This window comes from Delphinus delphis, chromosome 6, assembly GCF_949987515.2.
Source record: "Delphinus delphis chromosome 6, mDelDel1.2, whole genome shotgun sequence".
In the NCBI taxonomy this organism is placed as follows: domain Eukaryota; kingdom Metazoa; phylum Chordata; class Mammalia; order Artiodactyla; family Delphinidae; genus Delphinus; species Delphinus delphis.
This window is the reverse complement of record NC_082688.1, coordinates 114,708,925-114,733,337: the sequence shown is the minus strand read 5'-3', so window position 1 is coordinate 114,733,337 and position 24,413 is coordinate 114,708,925. Positions and strand designations below refer to the sequence as shown.

The 24,413-nt window shown below is 40.5% G+C and overlaps 1 protein-coding gene across 1 annotated transcript in view; it reads right to left on the bottom strand.

Moving 5' to 3' along the window:
• LOC132427627 (testican-3) overlaps positions 1–24,413 on the bottom strand; it is a 432,143-nt gene that overhangs the window by 130,398 nt on the left and 277,332 nt on the right. The window lies entirely within an intron of this gene.

Here is a 24,413-nt window from a genome sequence, read left to right as displayed (position 1 = left end):
CAAAAGAAGAGAACTAAGCAATGGCACCAGAGGAATTTGGATCCTTTGAGGTCTGTAGCAATGATAAACATTAACACTCAAATCCAAGCCACACCAACATAAACACTCTCGCTAGTGGCTTATTTACCTGTGTACCTACTACCCTCTCCAGCTTTCAACCAGAAGTTACAAGGTGTGCAAAGTTGAATAAATTAAGAAGTAACGCATCATGAAAGATGGCGGAGTGGAAGGACGTGCTCTCACTCCCTCTTGCGAGAGCACTGACATCACAACTAACTGCTGAACAATCATAGAAAGGAAGACAACGGAACTCACGAAAAAAGATACCCCACATCCAAAGACAAAGGAGAAGCCACAATGAGACGGTAGGAGGGGTGCAATCACAATAAAATCAAATCCCGTAACTGCTGGGTGGGTGACTCACAAACTGAAGAACACCTATACCACAGAAGTCCACTGACTGGAGTGAAGGTGCTGAGCCCCACGTCAGGCTTCCCAACCTGGGGGTCCGGCAATGGGAGGAGGAATTCCTAGAGAATCACACTTTGAAGGCTAGCGGGATTTGATTGCAGGACTTCGACAGGACTGGGGGAAACAGAGACTTCACTCTGGGAGGGCACACACAAAGTAGTATACACACTGGGACACAGGGGAAAGAGGAGTGAGCCCATAGGAGACTGAACCAGACCTACCTGCTAGTGTTGGAGGGTCTCCTGCAGAGGTGGGGGGGTGGCTGTGTCTCACTGTGATGACAAGGACACTGGAATCAGAAGTTCTAGGAAGTATTCCTTGGCGAGAGCTTTTCCAGAATCTGCCATTAGCCCCATCAAAGAGCCCGGGTAGGCTCCAGTGTTGGGTCGCCTCAGGCCAAACATCCAACAGGGAGGGGAACCCAGCCCCACCAATCAGCAGACAAGCAGATTAAAGTTTTACTGAGCTCTGCCCACCAGAGCAACACCCAGCTCTACCCACCACCAGTCCCTCCCATCAGGAAACTTGCACAAGCCTCTTAGATAGCTTCATCCACCAGAGGGCAGACAGCAGAAGCAAGAAGAACTACAATCCTGCAGCCTGTGGAACAAAAATCACATTCACAGAAGACAGACAAGATAAAAAGGCACAGGGCTATGTACCAGATGAAGGAACAAGATAAAACCGCAGAAAAACAACTGAAGTGGACAAATGAAGTGGAGATAGGCAGCCTTCCAGAGGCACAGAAAAACAAATGAAGTGGAGATAGGCAGCCTTCCAGAGAACGAATTCAGAATAATGATAGTGAAGATAATCCTGGGGCTCGGAAAAAGAATGGAGGCAAAGACTGAGAAGATGCAAGAAATGTTTAACAAAGATCTAGAAGAATTAAAGAACAAACAAACAGAGATGAACAATACAATAACTGAAATAAAAAATACACTAGAAGGAAGCAATAGCAGAATAACTGAGGCAGAAGACCGGACAAGTGACTTGGAAGACAAAACGGTGGAATTCACTGTTGCAGAACAGAAAAAAGAATGAAAAGAAATGAAGACAGCCTAAGAGACCTCTGGGACAACAATAAACAAAACAACATTCGAATTGTACAGGTCCCAAAAGGAGAAGAGAGAGAGAGAAAGAATCCGAGAAAATATTTGAAGAGATTATAGTCGAAAACTTCCCTAACGTGGGAAAGGAAATAGCCACCCAAGTCCAGGAAGAGCAGAGAGTCCCCTACAGGGTAAACCCAAGAAGAAACACACCGAGACACATAGTAATCAAATTGGCAAAAATTAAAGACAAAGAAAAATTATTGAAAGTAGCAAGGGAAAAACGAAAAATAACATACAAGGGAACTCCCATAAAATTAACAGCTGATTTCTCAGCAGAAACTCAACAAGCCAGAAGGGAGAGGCATGACATATTGAAAGTGATGAAAGGGAAGAAGCTACAACCAAGATTAGTCTACCCGGAAAGGATCTCATTCAGAGTCGATGGAGAAATCAAAAGCTTTACAGACAAGCAAAAGCTAAGAGAATTTAGCACCACCAAACCACCTCTACAACAAATGCTAAAGGAACTTCTCTAAGTGGGAAAAACAAAAGAAGAAAAGGACCTACAAAAACAAACCCAAACAATTAAGAAAATGGTAATAGGAACATACATATTGATAATTACCTTAAACATGAATGGATTAAATGCTCCAACCAAAAGGCACAGGCTCACTGAATGGATACCAAAAAAAGACCCATATATATGCTGTCTACAAGAGGCCCACTTTAGACCTAGGGCACATACAGACTGAAAGTGAGGGGATGGAAAAATTCCATGCAAATGGAAATCAAAAGAAAGCTGGAGTAGCAATACTCATATCAGATAAAATAGATTTTAAAATAAAGAATGTTACAACAGAAAAGGAAGGACACTACATAATGATCAAGGGATCAATCCAAGAAGAAGATATCACAATTATAAATATAATGTACCCAACATAGGAGCACCTCAATACATAAGGCAACTGCTAACAGCTATAAAACAGGAAATTGACAGTAACACAATAATAGTGGGGGACTTTAACACCTCACACCAATGGACAGAGGAAAATTACTCAGCCATAAAAAAGGAACGAAATTGGGTCATTTGTAGAGACATGGATGGATTGAGAGATTGTCATATAGAGTGAAGTAAGTCAGAAAGAGAAAAACAAATATTGTATATTAATGCATATATGTCGAACCTAGAACAATAGTACAGATGAACCCGTTTGCAGGGCAGAAATAGAGACACAGATGTAGAGAACAAACGTATGGACACCAAGGGGGGGAACATGGCGGGGGTGGTGGTGGTGGGATGAATTGGGAGATTGGGATTGACATATATATACTAATATGTATAAAATGGATAACTAATAAGAACCTGCTGTATAAAAATATAAATAAAATTCAAAAATTCAAAAAAATAAAATAAAATAAAAACAAAGTTCGAAAAAAAAGAAGTAACTCATCATTAGAAATGGTATCACTTGAGTGGATACTGAAATTATCAGAAAGGGAATGTAAAATAACTATGACTTATATGTTAAAGACTGTAATAGAATAGAGGAAACATGTAACAACAGATGAGTAACATAAGCATGTAAGCACAGAGATAGAAAATATTAGAAAGAATCAATAGGACATTGTAGAAACTTTTAAAAAATCATAGTAACAGGAATTAAGAATGCCTTCAACAGGTACATCAGTGGACTTGACACAGTCAAGGAAAAAATCTGTGAACTTCAACAGGTCACCACCAGAAACTTCCCAAACTAAAATACAAAGAGAAACAGAATAAATGCCCCAAAATAAAAACAAAACAAAAAGCCCAGGTCACCCAAGAACCATGGGACAATATCAAAAGCTATAACATTTGCTTAGTCAGAAACCAGAAGAAAGAAAACAACAGGGCAGCAATATATGTAAAGAAATAATAATCAAGACCTTTTCAGAATTAATGACAGATATCAAACTACAGATTCAAGAATCCAACAGGATATCAAGCAAAATAAACACACAAAGTAAAATAGAGCAAAACAAAAACAAAAACCTCACACAAACCACATTCAAACTGCAGAAACTAAAGAATGGTTAAAAAGAAAAAAAGCTGGGGTGGGAAGAGCTCATCTACAGAGAAACAAGGATAAGTGTTACAGCCAACATCTCATCAGAAACGATGGAAGCAAGAGAGGCACAGTGGTTAAGAATCTGCCTGCCAATGCAGGGGACACGGGTTCAAGCCCTGGTCTGGGAAGATCCCACATGCCGCAGAGCAACTAAGCCTGTGGCCACAACTACTGAGCCTGCATTCTAGAGCCTGCGAGCCACAACTGAGCCTGCATGCTGCAACTACTGAAGCCTGCGTGCCTAGAGCTCATGCTCCGGAACAAGAGAAGCCACTGCAATGAGAAGCCTGTGCACTGCAATGAAGAGTAGCCCCCGCCCCCTGTAACTAGAGAAAGCCTGTGTGCCGCAACGAAGACCCAATGCAGCCAATAAATAAATTAATTAATTTTAAAAAGAGGAAACTGGAGTGAAATCTTTAAAATAGTTAAATAAGGGGCTTCCCTGGTGGCGCAGTGGTTGAGAGTCTGCCTGCCGATGCAGAGGACACGGGTTCGTGCCCCGGTCCGGGAAGATTCCACATTCCACGGAGCGGCTAGGCCCGTGAGCCATGGCCGCTGAGCCTGTGCGTCCGGAGCCTGTGCTCCACAAAGGGAGAGGCCACAAGAGTGAGAGGCCCGCGTACCGCAAAAAAAAAAAGTTAAAGAAGAAAACAACTGCAAAATTGAATTCTATAAGCAGTGAATTTACTTCAAAACTGAAAGAGAAATACTCTCTCAGACAAATTAAAATGGTTGCAATTATTTCCATGAGCTAGTTGTTTGTTTAAAGCAATAATAGTAAAAACATGTTGCGTGTTTATAGCATGTAGATAAGTAAAATGAATAGATCTAATGTCACAAGAAATAGGAGGGAAGAACTGGGAAAAGTCTGCTGTAAGGTACCTATACTACACATGAAGGGTCACAGTTTTTTGAAAGTAAATTTATTGTTTACTAAATTTATTTAAACACATATATTGTAAATCCTAGGGCTAAAAAGTCCATAAAAGAAGTATAAATGATACATCAGAAGATGAAGTGAAACTGAATCATATTAAATGCTAATTAAAGCCAAAGAAAGCAGGAAAAAGAGGGTAAAAAAGAAACAAGGAATAAATGCAGCAAATAGTAAATTTTTAAAGATGATAGATTTTAATCTAACTAAATCAATAATCACTTTAAAAATGAGTAGTTAAAACACACTACTTTAAAAAAAGAGATTCTCAGTTTGGAAGAAAAGAAAACAACACCAACATACGCTGTGTATCAGAAACCCACTTCAAAAATATATCAAAGAAAAATAGATCTTGCTGAGAGTAATAAAGGGTAGAGCAGCAATGCAAATTCTAGATGTATGAGATCAGAGTAACTAAGATTATCAGAGATTAAAAAGTGATATTACATAATGATAATGGACCAATTCTCAAACACGGCCTAACAATCGTAATCACGTATACACCTAACAAGAGAATATCAAAATACACGAAGCAAATCTGAGAGAACTGACAAAGAAACAGACAAGTCTACTATTACACTTGAAGACTTCAGCCTGCCTTTATCAGTAATTGACAGATACAGTGGGAAAAAAATTAGTAAAAATACAGATGGCCTAAACGCCACTAAAAATCCTCTAAATCTAAATGACATTTATAAAATATTCCACGCAAAATCCACATTATTCTAAAGTGCACATGGGACTTTACCAAGATAAACCTCATTCAGGGCCATAAAACACACTCCAAGAACTGCAACTGAAGCAACAAGGTCCTGCTGTAGAGCACAGAGGAGTATATTCATTATCCCGTGATAAACCATAATGGAAAAGAATATGAAAAAGAATGTATGTGTTTATGTATAACTGAATTACTGTGTTGTACAGCAAAAATTAACACAACACTGTAAATCAACTATACTCTAATAAAATAATTTAAAAAAAAAAATAGAAAATGACCTGATAGAGGAGTGGCTGATACATTCTTCTTAAAGGACATGCAGATACTTGTCACGTTACAATACATGAATTACTCATAACACATAAGTATTAATTTATTATGTGTTAGTTATTACTTTGGGTAATCAGTGTCAGTTTTCTGTGATAATCTTGTATCTTTAGCATAGTAAGAGGTGGAAACTGTGTATGATTAAAACATTTACAGTTGAAAGAAATTAAATTCTTAGTTTGTTTAATATATAGCTTTGCCGCTTCTGGTAGGTACAGGTTTTTACTCTATAAGTATACCATTAATGTTATTGGTATACTTTATGATTTTTTTCAGTCGTTAATACAGCATTTGATACAATATACAGGATCTTATTTTTAGCAACAACTCTGGAAGCTAGAAGACAAAGAATCAGTGCCTTCCACTTCTGAGGGAATATGATAGTTTACCTGTTTGGTTTTTTTTCTCAGTCATACTATTTACCAATTGTAAAATATATAAAAAAAAGACTTTTCTGATATTGAAGTTCTCAAAAAGCCTACCATTCCCACACCTTTTTGAGAAAGCAATGAAGGATATATTCAAGACAAACAAGAGACAAGGTGAGGAGAAGGAAGACCTTGGATAGGAGGAGGGGAACAGAGTCACCGGTGAGCCCCTGAGGCTGAGAGGGAAGGTCGGGACAGACAGGGCGCATGCAGAGGAAAGTGACTCCAGAAACGATGTCACTGGGCTGCATCTCCATCAGTTCAGTGGGAAAACGCAACACCTCTGAACAAATCTGGACCATTTACTGCTAGTGGGGCTGTGGGCAGCATGAGTCCCCAGGTCCTGCAGAGTCGACGTGGGCCAGGCCCGGGGACACGCGATGTCCCGGGTCCCAGGGATCAGAGGGCTGGGCCATCCTGAGACTAAAATGCAAAAAGTGGCCCGTGAACCTCCATGGGAAGTCTGTGTCCAGGCTCCCAGGAAAGACTGTTCAAGACGCTGGGAAACACATGGAGAACTGCTTCCTTACAGCCCTGAAAATGCCAGTGGCGTTTTCTTACAATTGTTCTCTCATGAGGAAGAAAAAGAAAGATATTCAGAAACTTCATGGAGGAGAGTCACGGTTCAAATATAATGTTAACTAAATTTGGTGTTATTTTAAGCAACTGAGAGTGTTGGACAAAAATAAATTAAAAATGCAGGTCTGTGCTCATTTTTCATGGCTCCCACTGTAGAACTCCCCTCCTCGATCCAGCACACAAGCCCACTGTCTCTTCAAGTCAGAATTCATCCCTCAGCTTCCTGGACTCTGTTCTTGCCTGTTTCTCATTTGAGCCACACTGCTTCCCACCAGCTATCTATTTTACGTTTGGTAGTGTATATATATCCACGCCACTCTCTCACTTTGTCACAGCTTACCCTTCCCCCTCCCCATATCCTCAAGTCCATTCTCTAGTAGGTCTGTGTCTTTATTCCCATCTTACCCCTAGGTTCTTCATGACCTTTATTTTTTCTTAGATTCCATATGTATGTGTTAACATACAGTATTTGTTTTTCTCTTTCTGACTTACTTCACTCTGTATGACAGACTCTAGGTCCATCCACCTCACTATAAATAACTCAATTTCGTTCCTTTTTATGGCTGAGTAATATTCCATATACACGTGCCACATCTTCCTCATCCATTCATCTGATGATGGACACTTAGGTTGCTTCCATCTCCTGGCTATTGTAAATAGAGCTGCAATGAACATTTTGGTACATGACTCTTTTTGAATTATGGTTTTCTCAGGGTATATGTCCAGTAGTGGGATTGCTGGGTCGTATGGTAGTTCTATTTGTAGTTTTTTAAGGAACCTCCATACTGTTCTCCATAGTGGCTGTATCAATTTACATTCCCACCAACAGTGCAAGAGGGTTCCCTTTTCTCCACACCCTCTCCAGCATTTATTGTTTGCAGATTTTCTGATGATGGCCATTCTGACCAGTGTGAGGTGATACCTCAATGTAGTTTTGATTTGCATTTCTCTAATGATTAGTTATATTGAGCATTCCTTCATCTGTTTGTTGGAAATCTGTATATCTTCTTTGGAGAAATGTCTATTTAGGTCTTCTGCCCATTTTTGGCTTGGGTTGTTTGTATTTTTGTTATTGAGCTGCATGAGCTGCTTGTAAATCTTGGAGATTAATCCTTTGTCAGTTGCTACATTTGCAAATATTTTCTCCCATTCTGAGGGTTGTCTTTTCGTCTTGTTTATGGTTTCCTTTGCTGTGCAAAACGTTTTAAGTTTCATTAGGTCCCATTTGTTTATTTTTGCTTTTATTTCCATTTCTCTAGGAGGTGGGTCAAAAAGGATCTTGCTGTGATTTATGTCATAGAGTGTTCTGCCTATGTTTTCCTCTAAGAGTTTAATAGTTTCTGGCCTTACAGTTAGGTCTTTAACCCATTTTGAGTTTATTTTTGTGTACGCTGTTAGGGAGTGTTCTAATCTCATACTTTTAAATGTACCTGTCCAGTTTTCCCAGCACCACTTATTGAAGAGGCTGTCTTTTCTCCACTGTATATTCTTGCCTCCTTTATCAAAGATAAGGTGACCATATGTGCGTGGGTTTATCTCTGGGCTTTCTATCCTGTTCCATTGATCTATATTTCTGCTTTTGTGCCAGTACCATACTGTCTTGATTACTGTAGCTTTGTAGTATAGTCTGAAGCCAGGGAGCCTGATTTCTCCAGCTCCATTACCAAGTGATCACTGAAGAAATCAAAGAGGAAATCAAAAAATACCTAGAAATAAATGACAATGGAGACACGACGACCCAAAACCTATGGGACGCAGCAAAAGCACTTCTAAGAGGGAAGTTTATAGCAATACAATCCTACCTTAAGAAACAGGAAACATCTCGAATAAACAACCTAACCTTGCACCTAACGCAATTAGAGAGAGAAGAACAAAAAACCCCAAAGTTAGCAGAAGGAAAGAAATCATAAAGATCAGATCAGAACGTAAGGTAGATAGCTACTGGGAAGCAGATGCATAGCACAGGGAGATCAGCTCGGTGCTTGGTGACTGGCTGAAGGGGTGGGATTGGGAGGGTGGGAGGGAGGCAGATGCAAGAGGGAAGAGATATGGGAACATATGTATATGTATAACTGACTCACTTTGTTATAAAGCAGAAACTAACACACCATTGTAAAGCAATTATACTCCAATAAAGATGTAAAAAAAAATAAAAGAAATGAAAAAGAAATGAAGGAAACGACAGCAAAGATCAATAAAACTAAAAGCTGGTTCTTTGAGAAGATAAACAAAATTGATAAACCATGAGCCAGACTCATCAAGAAAAAAAGGGAGAAGACTCAAATCAATAGAATTAGAAATGAAAAAGGAGAAGTAACAACTGACACTGCAGAAATACAAAGGATCATGAGAGATTACTACAAGCAACTCCATGCCAATAAAATGGACAACCTGGAAGAAATGGACAAACTCTTAGAAATGCACAACCTGCTGAGACTGAACCAGGAAGAAACAGAAAATATCAACAGACCAATCACAAGCACTGAAATTGAAACTGTGATTAAAAATCTTCCAACAAAAGCCCAGGACCAGATGGCTTCACAGGCGAATTCTATCAAACATTTAGAGAAGAGCTAACACCTATCCTTCTCAAACTCTTCCCAAATATAGCAGAGGGAGGAACACTCCCAAACTCATTTTACGAGGTCACCATCACCCTGATACCAAAACCACAATGATGTCACAAACATAGAAAACTACATGTCAGTATCACTGATGAACATAGATGCAAAAATCAACAAAATACTAGCAAACAGAATCCAACAGCACGTTAAAAGGATCACACACCATGATCAAGTAGGGTTTATTTCAGGAATGCAAAGATTCTTCAATATACGTAAATCAATCAACGTGATACACCATATTACCAAATTGAAGGAGAAAAATCATATGATCATTTCAATGGATGCAGAGAAAGCTTTCGACAAAATTCAACACCCATTTATGATAAAAACCCTCCAGAACGTAGGCATAGAGGGAACTTTCCTCAACATGATAAAGGCCATACATGACAAACCCACAGCCAACATCAGCCTCAAGGGTGAAAAACTGAAACCATTTCCACTGAGATCAGGAAGAAGACAAGGTTGCCCACTCTCACCACTATTATTCAACATAGTTTTGGAAGTTTTAGCCACAGCAATCAGAGAAGAAAAAGAAATAAAAGGAATCTAAATCAGAAAAGAAGAAGTAAAGCTGTCACTGTTTGCAGATGACATGATACTATACATAGAGAATCCTAAAGATGCTACCAGAAAACTACTAGAGCTAATCAATGAATTTGGTAAAGTAGCAGGATACAAAATTAATGCACAGAAATCTCTGACATTCCTATACACTACTGATGAAAAATCTGATAGTGAAATTAAGAAAACACTCCCATTTACCATTGCAACAGAAAGAATAAAATATCTAGGAATAAACCTACCTAAGGAGACAAAAGACCTGTATGCAGAAAATTTTAAGACAATTATGAAAGAAATTAAAGATGATAGAAATAGATGGAGAGATATACCATGTTCTTGGATTGCAAGAATCAACATTGTGAAAATGACTCTACTCCCCAAAGCAATCTAGAGATTCAATGCAATCCCTATCAAACTACCACTGGCATTTTTCACAGAACTAGAACAAACAATTTCACAATTTGTATGGAAACACAAAAGACCCCGCATAGCCAAAGCAATCTTGAGAACAAAATTAAGTATTTAAAAATCCAAATATGACTTCTCTTTTGCCTGTTGAATCCCCTGAAAATCTTTGTGGACTGTTTTTTTCAAATATTTATTCAAAATATTATTTCTTTGTTATATATCATTATTCTTGGGCTTTCAAATATGATTTCCAAATAAAGCAATCAAACTAACAGTGAAAAGAAAAACTGTAATAAAAAACCATGAAGACATCCAAGAGATGCCTTTAAAATTAGTCTTTGAGGTATACAGAGTACAGTGAAATGTAATTTTACTTTTGTAAGCAGTTTAAAATGAAGAAAAAGCACAGCATAGTTTACATTCTCTAACCTGTAAACAGAAACATCAATCCCACTTACAGGCAGATTTTTTTCAATAAATATATTGAAAATATTTTTGGAGATCTGTGACAATTTGGAAAAAAACTGCAGACGAACCACATAGACTAGAAATATCGAAAGAAATAAGAAAAAGTTAGGTACGTCATGAATACATAAAATATATGTAGATAGTAGTCTATTTTGTCATTTACCACCATAAAACATGCACAAATTTATCATGTAAAGTTAAAATTTATCAACACTTATGTACACAATTACAGACCGTACATGGCACCATTCACAGTTGAGAGAAATATAGAAAACATAAAGATGCACTGTTCAATCATCACCGCACACAGTTAACCGTGGCACATGCTGTCCTGCTGTAATAATTTTGTACCAGCCCTGCTGCTACTGCACTAAGCTCAAGTGTAGTGAGGAACCACTTAAAATGCTCTGAGATGCTCATCATCTCTGTCTGAGCCGTTCGCCTCCCCAGGAAATTGCGAATCTAGTAAAAAGTGATCTCTCGAAGTTCCTGCGTGTTTCTCATCGTGTCTAGTGCAAAACTGTAAACCCTGCATAATGCCATGGGACCCAGGAAGTGCCACTGGTGATGCTGGACGTGCTCCCAAGAAGCAGAGAAAGTCAGGACATGACGAGAAAAGGCTGGATTGTTCGACGTGCTCTGTGGACTGATGCCCGCAGCCGTGGTTGCTGCCATTTCAAGATGAATGAATCCAGCATAAGGACCATCATAAAAAAAGAAAAGGAAATTCGCGAAGCTTTCACTGCAGCAACTCCAGCACATGCAAAAATCTTGTACTTTTTGTGAAATACTCTTTAATTTCCTATTAAAATTGCAGCTTTTTTTGTGGGTGCTGTAAGAAAGGCTTACCTAGAGACTATAATATTATTGAAGAAAAGGCAAAGCCAATATGACAGCTTAAAGTAAGAAGAAGGTGAAGGAGGTAAAACTGGAGAACTGAAGGCCAGCAAAGGATGGCGTGAGAACTGTAGAAAGAGGTTTGGCTTAAAAAATGTCAAGATAAGAAGAGAAGCAGCTTCTGTCAACCAAGAGGCAGCAGGCGAGTACACAGAAGCCGTTAAGTAAACCACTGGGAGGGCTTCCCTGATGGCGCAGTGGATAAGAATCCACCTGCCAATGCAGGGGACATGGGTTCGAGCCCTGGTCCGGGAAGATCCCACATGCCGCAGAGCAACTAAACCCGTGAGCCACAACTACTGAGCCTGCGCTCTAGAGCCTGCGAGCCACAAGTACTGAGCCTGCACTCTAGAGCCTGCGAGCCACAACTACTGAAGCCTGTGTGCCTAAAACCCATGCTCTGCAACAAAAGAAGCCACCGCAATGAGAAGCCCGCTCACGACAATGAAGAGGAGGCCCCGCTCGCCGCAACTAGAGAAAGCCCATGCACAGCAACAAAGACCCAACGCAGCCAAAAATAAATAAACAAATAAACAAATTTGAAAAAAAAAAAAAAAAAAGAGAAAACGGCTGGGAGCCACGACCTGGAAACAACCTAAATGTCCATCGACAGAGGAATGGATAAAGAAGATGTGGTACATATACAATGGAATATTACTCAGCCATAAAAAAGAATTAAATAATGCCATTTGCAGCAACATGGATGGGCCTAGAGATTATCACACTAAGTGAAGTAATTCAGACAGAGAAAGAAAAATACCATATGATATCACTTATATGTGGAATCTAATTTTTTTAAAATGATACAAATGAACTTATTTACAAAACAGAAACAGACTCACAAATTTCAAAAACAAACTTATGGTTACCACAGGGGAAATGTCGGGGGGAGGGATAAATTAGGAGCATAGGACTAACATATACACTACTATATATAAAACAGATAATCAATGAGGACCTACTGTACAGCACAGGGAACTCTTCTTGGTACTCCGTAATGACCTGTATGGGGAAAGAATCTAAAAAAGAGTCGATATATGTTTATGTATAACTGAATCACTTTGCTGTACACCTGAAACTAACACAATGTAAACCAAGTATACTGCAACAAAATTTTTTAAAAAAGGAAAAAGAAAACCATTAAAGGACATCTGTCTAAACAGATTTTTCATGCAGGTCAAAGTGCCCTATTCTGGGGGAAAATGCCACCGAGGACATTTATTAATATGGAAGAGAATCGAGCCCCAGGATTTAAGGTAGAAAAGGTTAGGCTAACTACTGTTTTGTGCAAATGCAGCTGGGTCTGGAATCGGAACTGACCTAACCAGGACTTCCCTGGTGTCCAGTGGTTAGGAGTTCGCCTTCCAATGCAGAGAGTGCGGGTTCGATCCCTGGTCAGGGAGCTAAGATCCCACATGCCTCAAAGCCAAAACATAAAACAGAAGCAATATTGTAACACATTCAATAGAAACTTTAAAAATGGTCCACATCAAAAAAAAAAAAGAACTGCCCTAACCTAGGAAGCTGCTGACCCCTGAGCTGCCCGTCTGTTGGTTGTACAACAAGAAGGCGTAGACAATAAGAACCCTTTCTCTGTGCTGGTCTCATCCATGCTTTGCCCGTTATGTCAGGAAGCGACTGCCTTTTAAAGTTCTTTTGATATTAGACAATGCCCTTCGCTACCTGGAACGCCATGAGTTCAACACCAAAGGCGTCGAAGTGGTTTGCCTGCCCCAAACACAATGTCTCTATTCAGTCTCTAGGTCAGAGGGTCCTAAGGACCTTTAAGGCTCATTACATATGACACTCTACGGAAAGGACTGTCCACAATGCAGAAGAGAACACCGACAGAGAGAACATCATGAGAGTCTGGAAGGATCACACCGTTGAAGATGCCATCATTGTTACACAAAGAGCCACGAACACCATCAAGCCCCACACAATAAATTCCTGCTGGAGAACACTGTGTCCAGATGTTGTGCGTGACTTCACAGGATTCAGGACAGAGCCAATCAAAGAAATCATGACAGAGTTGCTGGTGTGGCAAAAGAGGTGAAGGAGGAGAAGGGTTTCAAGACGTGGGTCTTGGAGAAATTCAAGAGCTCACTGACACCCCACCCGGGGAATTAATAGAGGGTAACTTCATGGAGATGAGGGCTTCCAGACCAGGCCCATCATGCGGAAGAAGACGCAGAGGAAGCGGCGCCGGAAGCAAAGGGACATCAGATTAGTCAAGGCTGCTTCTGTTTTTCACGACGTGGACCCTTCTATGGTCCGGGCGCAGGAACCAATGCTGACAGTGGCAGAAGGACTGGTACCATGTAGGAACGGTTTTAGAGAAATTGAAAAGCAAAAACGTCAGGCAGCAATTACAGCATATTTCCGTAAAATTACACAGAGTATGCCTGCCTCTGTCATCCCTGAGGCACCGGGAAGCACCTCCGCCGCCCCCGAGACAGCGGGACCCCCGCCACCGCCGTCCCCAAGACAGCGGGATCCCCACCTCCGCCTCCCCCGAGACAGCGGGACCCCCGCCTCCGCCGCCCCCGAGACAGCGGGACCCCTGCCTCCGCCACCATAGAGACAGCGGGACCCCCGCCTCTGCCGCCCCCGAGACACCGGGACCAACCCCTCCTCTCCCACCTCCTCAGCCTGCTCAGCGTGAAGGAGGATGAAGACCTTTATGATGACCACCTCCACTTAATGAATAGGAAACAATCATCATGTCATACAGTTACTAAGTTTATCTGTTGTGTATGTGTGTCTGTGTGAAAATCTAACAACCATGTGAGATGCCTTTGTGTCATCACCATCATTGCCTAAGAATTCATTGTGTAGACCACTGTGTACAGGACTTGTAGTGAAGTGGACAGCCTATCTTACATGAGCATAAGGTGATAATTAGTACAAAGTTAATAATGTGTTAGTTTTCTTACTGTTTTGTAACTTTGTTTTCAAAGAATTACACTACCATACAGTATGCCTCTCTCTCCTGCAATTGGGGAAACTGTGTACCAGTCTGTCATCATAGGTTAAGTGGTTTTTAAAAAAATGTAACAATGTTTCTAATACTGCATTATGAATATGAGTCTAATACTTTATGCCATAAAATTTTATATTGATTCATCCATTCATTAGTATAGAGACTAGGCTACCGTGAAGCAACTGTATCGATTACATTAGGCTACCATAAAGATTCATATTGCTGCTTCTTCATTATCAGTGCATGAATCATTAAACCTCTAAATAAATATGAATTTCCTTTTCATATCATCTTTTCATCTTTGATGTATAGGGTTAGTAATACATATGACACCTACAGTGTTTTGTATCATATAAGACAATATCTACGTACGTATTGGCAGACGGACCATTCATGTTGTAAACAGATGACATAAACTTATGGTATCGATAAATACAGTACAGTACTGTAAATGAATTTTCTCTTCCTTATGATTTTCTTAATATTTTCTTTTCCCTAGCTTACTTTATTGTAAGAATACAGTTTATAATATATACAACGTAAAAAATATGTTAATTGAATGTTTATGTTATCGTTAAGGCTTTTAGTTAACTATTAGTAGTTAATTTGGGGGTGGGGGTCAAAAGTTCTGCATGGATTCTTCATGTGGGACGTCATTGGCCCTAACCCCCAAACTGCTCACGGATCAACTGTGTAGTGTCTAAGTTCAACTAAATTACTTGTTCCAAATACATTTCACAGAAGAAGAATATATTCTCATTTTTTTGCTATGAATTCAATCTGACTTCATGCTTGCTTTCTTTTACAAAGTACAGATGCAATCTATTTTTTCCTATATTCTGAAATATAAAATCAACAATTTTTTATGAGAGTATATTTACACTTCATTGACTTTGCTTTCCTTTTTTTGAGGCTTAAATTTATCATCAGAATCTTGGGACCTCATTGAGAGTTTTGAGAAATCTGGTAAGCTACATAAAGAAACTGTAATTTAATCTGAAATATTATTTGAAAACACTGTTCAGAGTGTGTGATGCGAAACTTCAGATATATTTTTTTGATTCCTTTATTTACAGAAGAATTTCACAGAATACCTTCTAAATACAAATCAATTGGCCTCACTTCTACATTTAGAAAGAGAGTAATAATTCAGTATCAGAAGTAGAAATGCAAACATCTTATTATATAACATTACCTTTAATGTTGGTGGAAGGACAGACACTTTGTAGTGTGAGGTAGGTAATACCCTTTTAGTAAGTGTTGTATGGAATGGGGAAAGTGGGCATGTGTATTACTGGAAATAACATGTGATTTTGTACCCTTATTTGTGGTCATGTAATTATTTATTCCTTGTTCTAAACTTGAATGACATGCAGTTTCCGTGTTAAGACTGACACATCTCTATAAAGGTTTGAGTGTGGAGACAGTTTGGCTAACAGCTTCCCTCTCTCCGTCCAGTGTAACTGTATTAGTTCTTTCAAGAAATGTATGCATTTTACCATATAAATCTCAGGGAAAGGATCAACCGATATCAAACTCTTAAGGAATCGCAATATATCCCTTTTTAAACCCAGAAATGGTTAGTTTCTAGGTCCACCTTTGGGTTGTTTTTGAGTCGAAGTCCAGTAAATGCTGACAGCCCCACGGCGGTGCGGTCAATCCTGACCTGCTGGGCTCACGCCAAACCTGCTAATAAAGTGATGATCACCCCTGCTTTTAGAAAGTGCTTATGTTGCATATCGTAAAGAACGACTTTCAGAGAACACAGATCATACGCTGGAAAGGAGTTAACAAGGACTCAGTATAAATAGTCCTTTAGTATTGCAAGAATTAATGCAGGGCTTCCCCACTTTTATACCTCATAACATACAACTGCATAAACTCGAAATACAAAATTTCTAACTAGAATTTATAGGGAAGATAGAAATAAATCCCACAATAATTTCATGTAGAAAATAAAATATTTGTGTAGAATTTGAAACTGACAGAGATCAATTTCAAGAGCAACACACACACACAAAAATACTTTTTCAGAGAAGAGTCACAACATCTGCACATTTAAAACCATCCCTTTCCTGGATATTCTCTATTTTTGAACAAATATTAATTTTAACCCAGGAATGTCTTTCAAATGTTCCAAAAGAATAACTTCACTTTTAATCATAACTCATCACGCAACACTTTCCAATACTTTTATTTATCTTTATTTCTGTGGATCTAGTAAAACAAAAGTATGGAAGAACTTATCATTTATGAATATTACATTTTATAGAGAAGTATGCATGTTCCAAGATATGCTGATATTAAACTGTTTCTTAATGAAAATTCATGTCATCATACAGGAGATATTCTTTAAAAGTCCATTCTAGAAATGAAATATTAAAAGTAAATTTTTGCCCATTAGAGAAAGACATAAATAAGTGCTTACTCAATGCTATTTTTTAAGATAAATAAAATTTATAATCATAACTCAGTAAGTTAATAAATTATTTTTCTTAATAGGGCTCTACAGGACTCAGAGCAAGAAATAAATAGAGAAAAAATGACGGTGTCAGGTCACAGGAGAACCCATTCCCGCATCTTGTCTTATTGTGGGTAAATTTCTCAGGCTTTCTGGTTTAGCAAATCACAGCTCCCCACATCCGTCTAAAAATTCCAACCAGTCTTAGATGGGGTCTCGTCTGTTGAAAGAACTACCTTTTTTGCGTGTTGCTTAATGTCTCTGACCCCACACCAAACCTTCCTGGGCACCAACGACCTGGAACAGGAGGGTCTCAGAACTCATGCTCCCCCTGGTCTGAGCAGGTCCCAGGAGGGCGAGGCTGAGCCCCTGTCCTTGGTGCTGAACCCACCGCGATAGACCCTCAAGGCCCCGGGTTTGAAAAGTGTCTTTCAGTCACTCTCTGCAGCAGCATATAGATCAGAACTGCTTTCCTGGAACCTTCTTCCCGTCCTCTAGTGCCCAGTTTGCATTCTAATGCTCACATATTCCAATATAAACTAATTAGCAATAACCAAGCACTGAAAAATTTGAGGAACTTCAAGTAAATTAACTCCACAAAATTATAATCGCTAAAACAATGAAGGTCTAGGCATTAATAAATGTGTTTAGATTTGTAGTTAAGACGATCATAATACATCTTTCATGAGATCATAAATGACCTGGAGAGGGTATTTTTAATTACTAAAATAATATACTGTGCAACTTAGGTTAATACGTTTAGAATCTAGATAAGCAGACATTTATTTGAGAAAGCATAAATTAACGTAATTGTTACAAGAAGCTATATATATGTACACACACACACGCACACACACACACACACACACTACAAAGGCCAGGAGCTAGAAAGAATGTGAAAGATTTATCAAAGAAAATAACCAGCTATAACTCCTAGGACCCAGAATTGTACTGCTGAGTTATATCAAACTCTCAATGGACAGGTAATTTCTAAATTATATAAACGCTATTGACTATAAAAAAGATGGAAACTCTCCAACTTATTTTTGTAACGCAACCTGATTTAAAAAAAGCATAAAAAATAAAATTACAAGTGAGTGACATTTAAGGTATGAAAAAAATCTACACTTTGTTAGAATTCAACAGCATTTTACAAGTATCATCAATTAAAATGAAATAGAAATTAAAAGGTTTCATTTGAGGAAATACATCCATAAATCTTTATAATTTATATATTTTGTATTTTACAGATGAAGAAACCGAGACTCATAAATTTAAATAAATTGCCAAAGGCCACACAGCTAGTGCAGAACTGGGATTCTAAAATCTATACTCTTAGACAATGAATGATGCTACCCCAGAGGGTAACAACACAAAACAACAAGAAATTCTCTGGAACAGTTAAAACACAGACACACACAATCAAAGTTAGGACCAAGTAACTCCTACATGCAGGATAACAGAATTACTGTCATTGAGCATCTGTTTAATTCTGACAGAATAAGGCATAGAGGAAAATATGATGAGTTGCATCAGGGGTCCCCAACCCCTGGAACGCAGCCCAGTACCAGTCCACAGCCCGTCAGGAACGGACCTGCACAGCAGGAGGTGAGTGGTGGGCGAGCGAGTGAAGCTTCATCTGTATTTACAGCCGCTCCCCATCACTCTCATTACCACCTGAGCCTCACCGCCTGGCAGCCTTATGGTGAACTGTATAATTATTTCATTATATATTACAATGTAACAATAATAGAAGTAAAGTGCACAATTAATGTAATGCGCTTGAATCATCCCGAAACCATTTCCGCACTCCCAGTCCATGGAAAAATTGTCTTCCACAAAACCGGTCTCTGGCGCCAAAAAGGTTGGGGACCACTGAGTTACATGATTCTCAGCTTCTGAAAAAAGGGACCTCGAGTTGTACAAAACAATGTGGTGAGGATATAATGGAGACCATGAACCACAGGCCCAGAAGAATCTCAGGTGGCATTTGGTTAGTCTTCTGTAAATCACCCAGCTCACTAAACTCACAATTACCTTTGAAACAGTCTGTTTCCTCGCCAATCGTATTCCATTGTGTGGATTTCATCTCGGCGACCTTACTCAAATTCAATCTCTCCTCTTAATTCTACATCGACTGCCTTTGCTGGGACCTAAGTGCCTTCTTTCTGAATTACTGAGCAGCCTTTAAATGCATCTCCTGGGACCGCACCACCCAAACAAACAAACAAATATCACTCCTATAGCACAACAGCCCAGATAAAACTTAGGAAAACTGTTTTGGAAATGCTCTCTGCTCAAGAGCCTTGACTTCTTCTTGTGTCTGACTCTAATGAATTAAACCCAGAGTCTGCACCTCTGGCCATGACCGGATGGCACTGCGTCCTTTATGAAAGCTCCAACACCCCAGCAAAAATGGAGCCCCATGCCTTCAATGCCTCCAGGGTTTCATCTTCTTCTTCGATTCTGTCCTCTCTCACCTAGCTTTACCTGAGGAGATCTGTATGTTATTCTATTTTTTTTAAATAAAAATTGTCTGTATTTAAGGTGTACAACATGATTTTATATATATAATACATATGTCTCTATATAGCTATAGATACAGTGAAATGATTGCTACAGTCAAGCTGCTTTTCATATCATCTCCTCACACAGTTCTTTTCTGTGTGGGGTGAGAACACCTGAAATCTGTTCCCTTAGCAAGTTTCCAGTATTCCATAGTCTTACTAACTACAGTCTCCATGCTGTATGTCAGACCTCTAGACTTACCTACGTAACCTCAGCTTTGCGCCCACTCATAGGCACCTCCCCATGTCCCCACCTGCCCATCATGGTAACCACTGTTCTACTCTCTGCTTCTATGCATTTCATCTTTTCTCATTCCACACACACGAGAGACCTGCAGTGCTTTTCTTCCTTGGTCTGTCTTATTTCCCTTCTCAGAGTGTCCTCCAAGTTCATCCATGTTGTTGCAAATGGCAGGATTTCTTTTTTTGTTTTAAAGGCTGAGTAATATTCCATTATATGTATACACCACAATGCCTTTATCCGTTCATCTGTCAACGAACACTTAGGTTGTTTCCATATCTTGGGTAGCGTGAGGAACGCTGCAGTGATCATGGCTGGGCAGACAGCTCTTTGACATACTCATTTGATTTTATTCGGGTATATGCCCAGGAGTGGGACTGCTGGGTCACATGGGAGCTATATTTTTAGTTTACTCAGGAACCTCCACACCGTTCTCCATAGTAGCTGCACCAGTTTACATTCCCACGGACAGTGTAGGAGCGTTCCCTTTTCTCCACACCCGCTCCGGCACTTGTTTACTTTTCTTTCTGATGATGCTAAAATCTTTGATAGGTCTTTTTCTCCTCCATCTCTATGGCTATCTCCACTCAAATTCAACACTTCAAAATATGAAGGTATGTGAACGTTTGTTTACATGCATGTTACAGGTGATGATAAAAAATATTAAAGTTATATTATTTTAATTAATAAAAATTTTAAGAGATTAGATATACAAAGCCATAGTGGGTACATAAAACCCATAACAAGAAAAGCATCTGGGGCCTTAGGATACTCAAATCTAAAGCAGAAGAAAAATGTCAATTAACAGAATCTTCTGAATCTAGCCAACCAAATGAATAATGAAATGGAGCCCTTAAGATCTCTCACAGGTCTAAACTTGCTGTGCTTACAAAGCACCGATGAGTAGATAATTTAAGATATGCTTAGGGTACACTCCTTTGAGTTTGGTGTTACCAACTGCAAAATAAATGCTTCCCAAGGCCCCTTCCAATGTTCTTGATCTTTGGCTCTGCAAGCTCCCTCTAAGATTTAGGATTGCTTTTTGTGTGTACAGAAAATCGGTTGAAACACAGTTCATGCTCACAACTATGAATCGTGTACTAGCCTGGCTACCTAAAATATTTCAGGTATCTTTAAAAATCAGCTATAAATAAATATTCTTTGAATGAAGTTGATTCACCTTCCAAATGATAATTATATATTTGTGATCAAGCAATAAAGTTTTTTACAAGGGGAAGGAAGTAATGCAGTAAAGGGACGTAGAAGCACTGGCCTCTGTAATATTGATTTTATGAGTTAGAAAAGCAGAAAACTGTATAGTTAGACTACTGATTAAAGAGGGGTGTGCTGATCTAGTGACATAAAGTAAAAATCTAGAATTTTTTAGAAGATAAATTATTTTTCTTTGTTTGGGTTACTTGAATGTATACTTGGCCCAATTTGTGCCCATCCATTACTGCATACTTTAGCAGAACAGGGGAGAACTTCATTTTCCTTTCTATATAGACAAAATGCAATATATTTTACTAGTTTTAATATATTTCAAGTAGATTTAAAGAACCCATTCTGATCTTAACAGAGTGAAAACATAACTGTATCAATCTGCCCACAAAGGTAGGAAGTTAGAAAGATTTAAGCAATGTTTTATTGTTGGTAGTTTCTTCCTCACTTTTTCCAGAACAGAGATGACATTGAATAGAATTCCTTGGGCTGTACAGTCTGCTGAAGGCCTGCTTCCAGTGTAAATGGCAGATGAAAGATGGGAAATGGTACTGAACCGGGTCTTACATTCCCCACGTCTCTTGGCCTTTGGTGCTGTGTAGAAGTGACATCACAGTTTCCTCACTGCTCTTCCACAGGAGCTGCTAACATCCTGGACTCGCTTTTCCCTGACAATCCATCAGAGCAGGACGAGTTTAAGTTCTTCTCGCCTCTGTTTCTACGTACACTGACCACAAACGCTCTCTATCCTCTGCTGATACGGATCTAGGAAGTTTCCTTCTTAACATATCAATATAAACACCATGCAGAGAATTTGAACATGCAACACAACCCTGTTAACAAGCGGTCTTCTTCTCACAGGTGTTACCTTCCATCTAACGCACTTTTAGTTCATTCTGCGGTTCGTGGGAGGTTATGATACAGCGACCCCACGTCAAACATCTCTTCTCATACAAAAGCAAGTTTAAAGGCAGAACATCTTACTGAGGGTTCCCTGGAGAAGAAAAGCTGTGTGAGATGTCCACGTGCACTTAGGATGCCTCTCCTCAAAGGCTGTCCTTAAAAGCTTCCGATGAAGAGAAGGAGATGTGGGTGTTCAGCACCAAGGTAGGAGGCACCTCATACCCGAAGTGGCTTTCAAAGGAAGGTGTATTCCAAGATGTAAACGGGGGCAGGGCGGAGGCAGGCACAGTCATCCAAGCACTTCAGTCCATAGGAAACACACACAATTCGCTCTTAATTACACAGGAGCCGATCAGCGAGTTCAAGGTCATGCTGACCATCCTTATTTGAGCTCCACTAGGGCCCCTGGACTGGGAGACGGGGTGGGGGTGGATATGCAGAGGAACGAAGCTCGGAGGCGGGAACTCGGGACTGGAGGGAGGCAAGCGGGTGAGGCTCGAAGAACGGGAGCCTGCAAGGCAGCTCACAGCCTTTCCTACACTTGCGGGTGCCTCTCTGTACGGCGTCTAATGCTCGAACACCAGCTTACCACTAACTTGCAAATCACCTAATTGACTTTTGATTAATAAAATAGATTACTGGCTTTACTAACACTGAAAAATAACACAGCTTTTCAAATTAAAATTATTGGAAGATCTGCAAGATGGTGGAAGACTAACACGTGGAGATCACCTTTCTCCGCACAAATAACATCAGAAATACATCTACATGTGGAACAACTCCTACAGAACACCTACTGAACGCTGGCAGAAGACCTCAGACCTTCCAAAAGTCAAGAAACTCCCCATGTACCTGGGTAGGGCAAAAGAAAAAAGAATAAACAGAGACAAAAAGATAGGGACGGGACCTGCACCAGTGGGAGGGAGCTGTGAAGGAGGAAAGGTTTCCACACACTAGGAAGCCCCTTCGCGGGCGGAGACTGCAGGTGGCGGAGGGGGGGAAGCTTCGGAGCCGCGGAGGAGAGCACAGCAACAGGGGTGCGGAGGGCAAAGCGGAGAGATTCCCACACAGAGGATCGGGGCCGACCGGCACTCACCAGCCCGAGAGGCTTGTCTGCTCACCCGCCGGGGCGGGCGGGGCTGGGAGCTGAGGCTCGGGCTTCGAGGAGAGGGGACTCAGAGCGCCGCTTAAAGGAGCTCCAGAGAGGCTGCGAACCGCGGCTAAAAACGCGGACCCCAGAGACGGGCATGAGACGCTAAGGCTGCTGCTGCTGCCACCAAGAAGCCTGTGTGCAAGCACAGGTCACTATCCACACCCCTCTTCCGCAGAGCCTGTGCAGCCCGCCACTGCCAGGGTCCCGGGATCCAGGGACAACTTCCCCGGGAGAACGCAGGGCGCCTCAGGCTGGTGGAACGTCACGCCGGCCTCTGCCGCCGCAGACTCACCCCGCATCCGTGCCCCTCCCACCCCCGGCCTGAGTGAGCCAGAGCCCCCGAAGCAGCTGCTCCTTTAACCCCGTCCTGTCTGAGCTAAGAACAGACGCCCTAAGGCGAGCTACACGCAGAGCCGCCTCCAGATCCAAAGCTGAACCCCCGGAGCTGTGCAAACAAAGAAGAGAAAGGGAAACTTCTCCCAGCAGCCTCAGGAGCAGCGGACTGAATCTCCACAATCAACTTGCTGTAGCCTGCATCTGTGGAATACCTGAATAGACAACGAATCATCCCAAATTGAGGCAGTGGACTTTGTGTGATTTTGCTTGTATAGCTTTGCTTTTACCATTTGTCCTAGGGTTCTGTCTGTCTGGTTTTGGGGTTTTTTTTTTAGTATACTTTTTAGCACTTGTTATCAATGGTGGATTAGTTTTTTGCTTTGGTTGCTCTCTTCTTTCTTTTTTTTATTACTTTTTAATTTTTAATAATTATTTTTAATTTTAATTATTTTATTTTAGTTATTTTTTCTTTCCTTCTTTTTTTTCTCCCTTTTCTTCTGAGCCGTGTGGCTGACAGGGTCTTGGTGCTCCGGCCAGGTGTCAGGACTGTGCTTCTGAGGTGGAAGGCCAAGATCGGGACACTGGTCCACCAGAGACCTCCCAGGTCCACATAATATCAAATGGCTAGAGCTCTCCCAGAGATCTCCATCTCAATGCTAAGACCTGGCTCCACTTAACGAGCAGCAAGCTACAGTGCTGGACACCCCAGGTCAAACAACTAGCAAGACAGGAAAACAACCCCACCCATTAGCAGAGCGGCTGCCTAAAATCATAATAAGGTCACAGACACCCCCAAGCACACCAATGGACGCAGTCCTGCCCACCAGAAAGACAAGATCCTGCCTCATCCTCCAGAACACAGACACTAGTCCCCTCCACTAGGAGGCCTATACAACCCACTGAACTAACCTTACAACTGGAGTCACACACCAAAAATAGCAGGAACTACGAAACCACAGCCTGTGAAAAG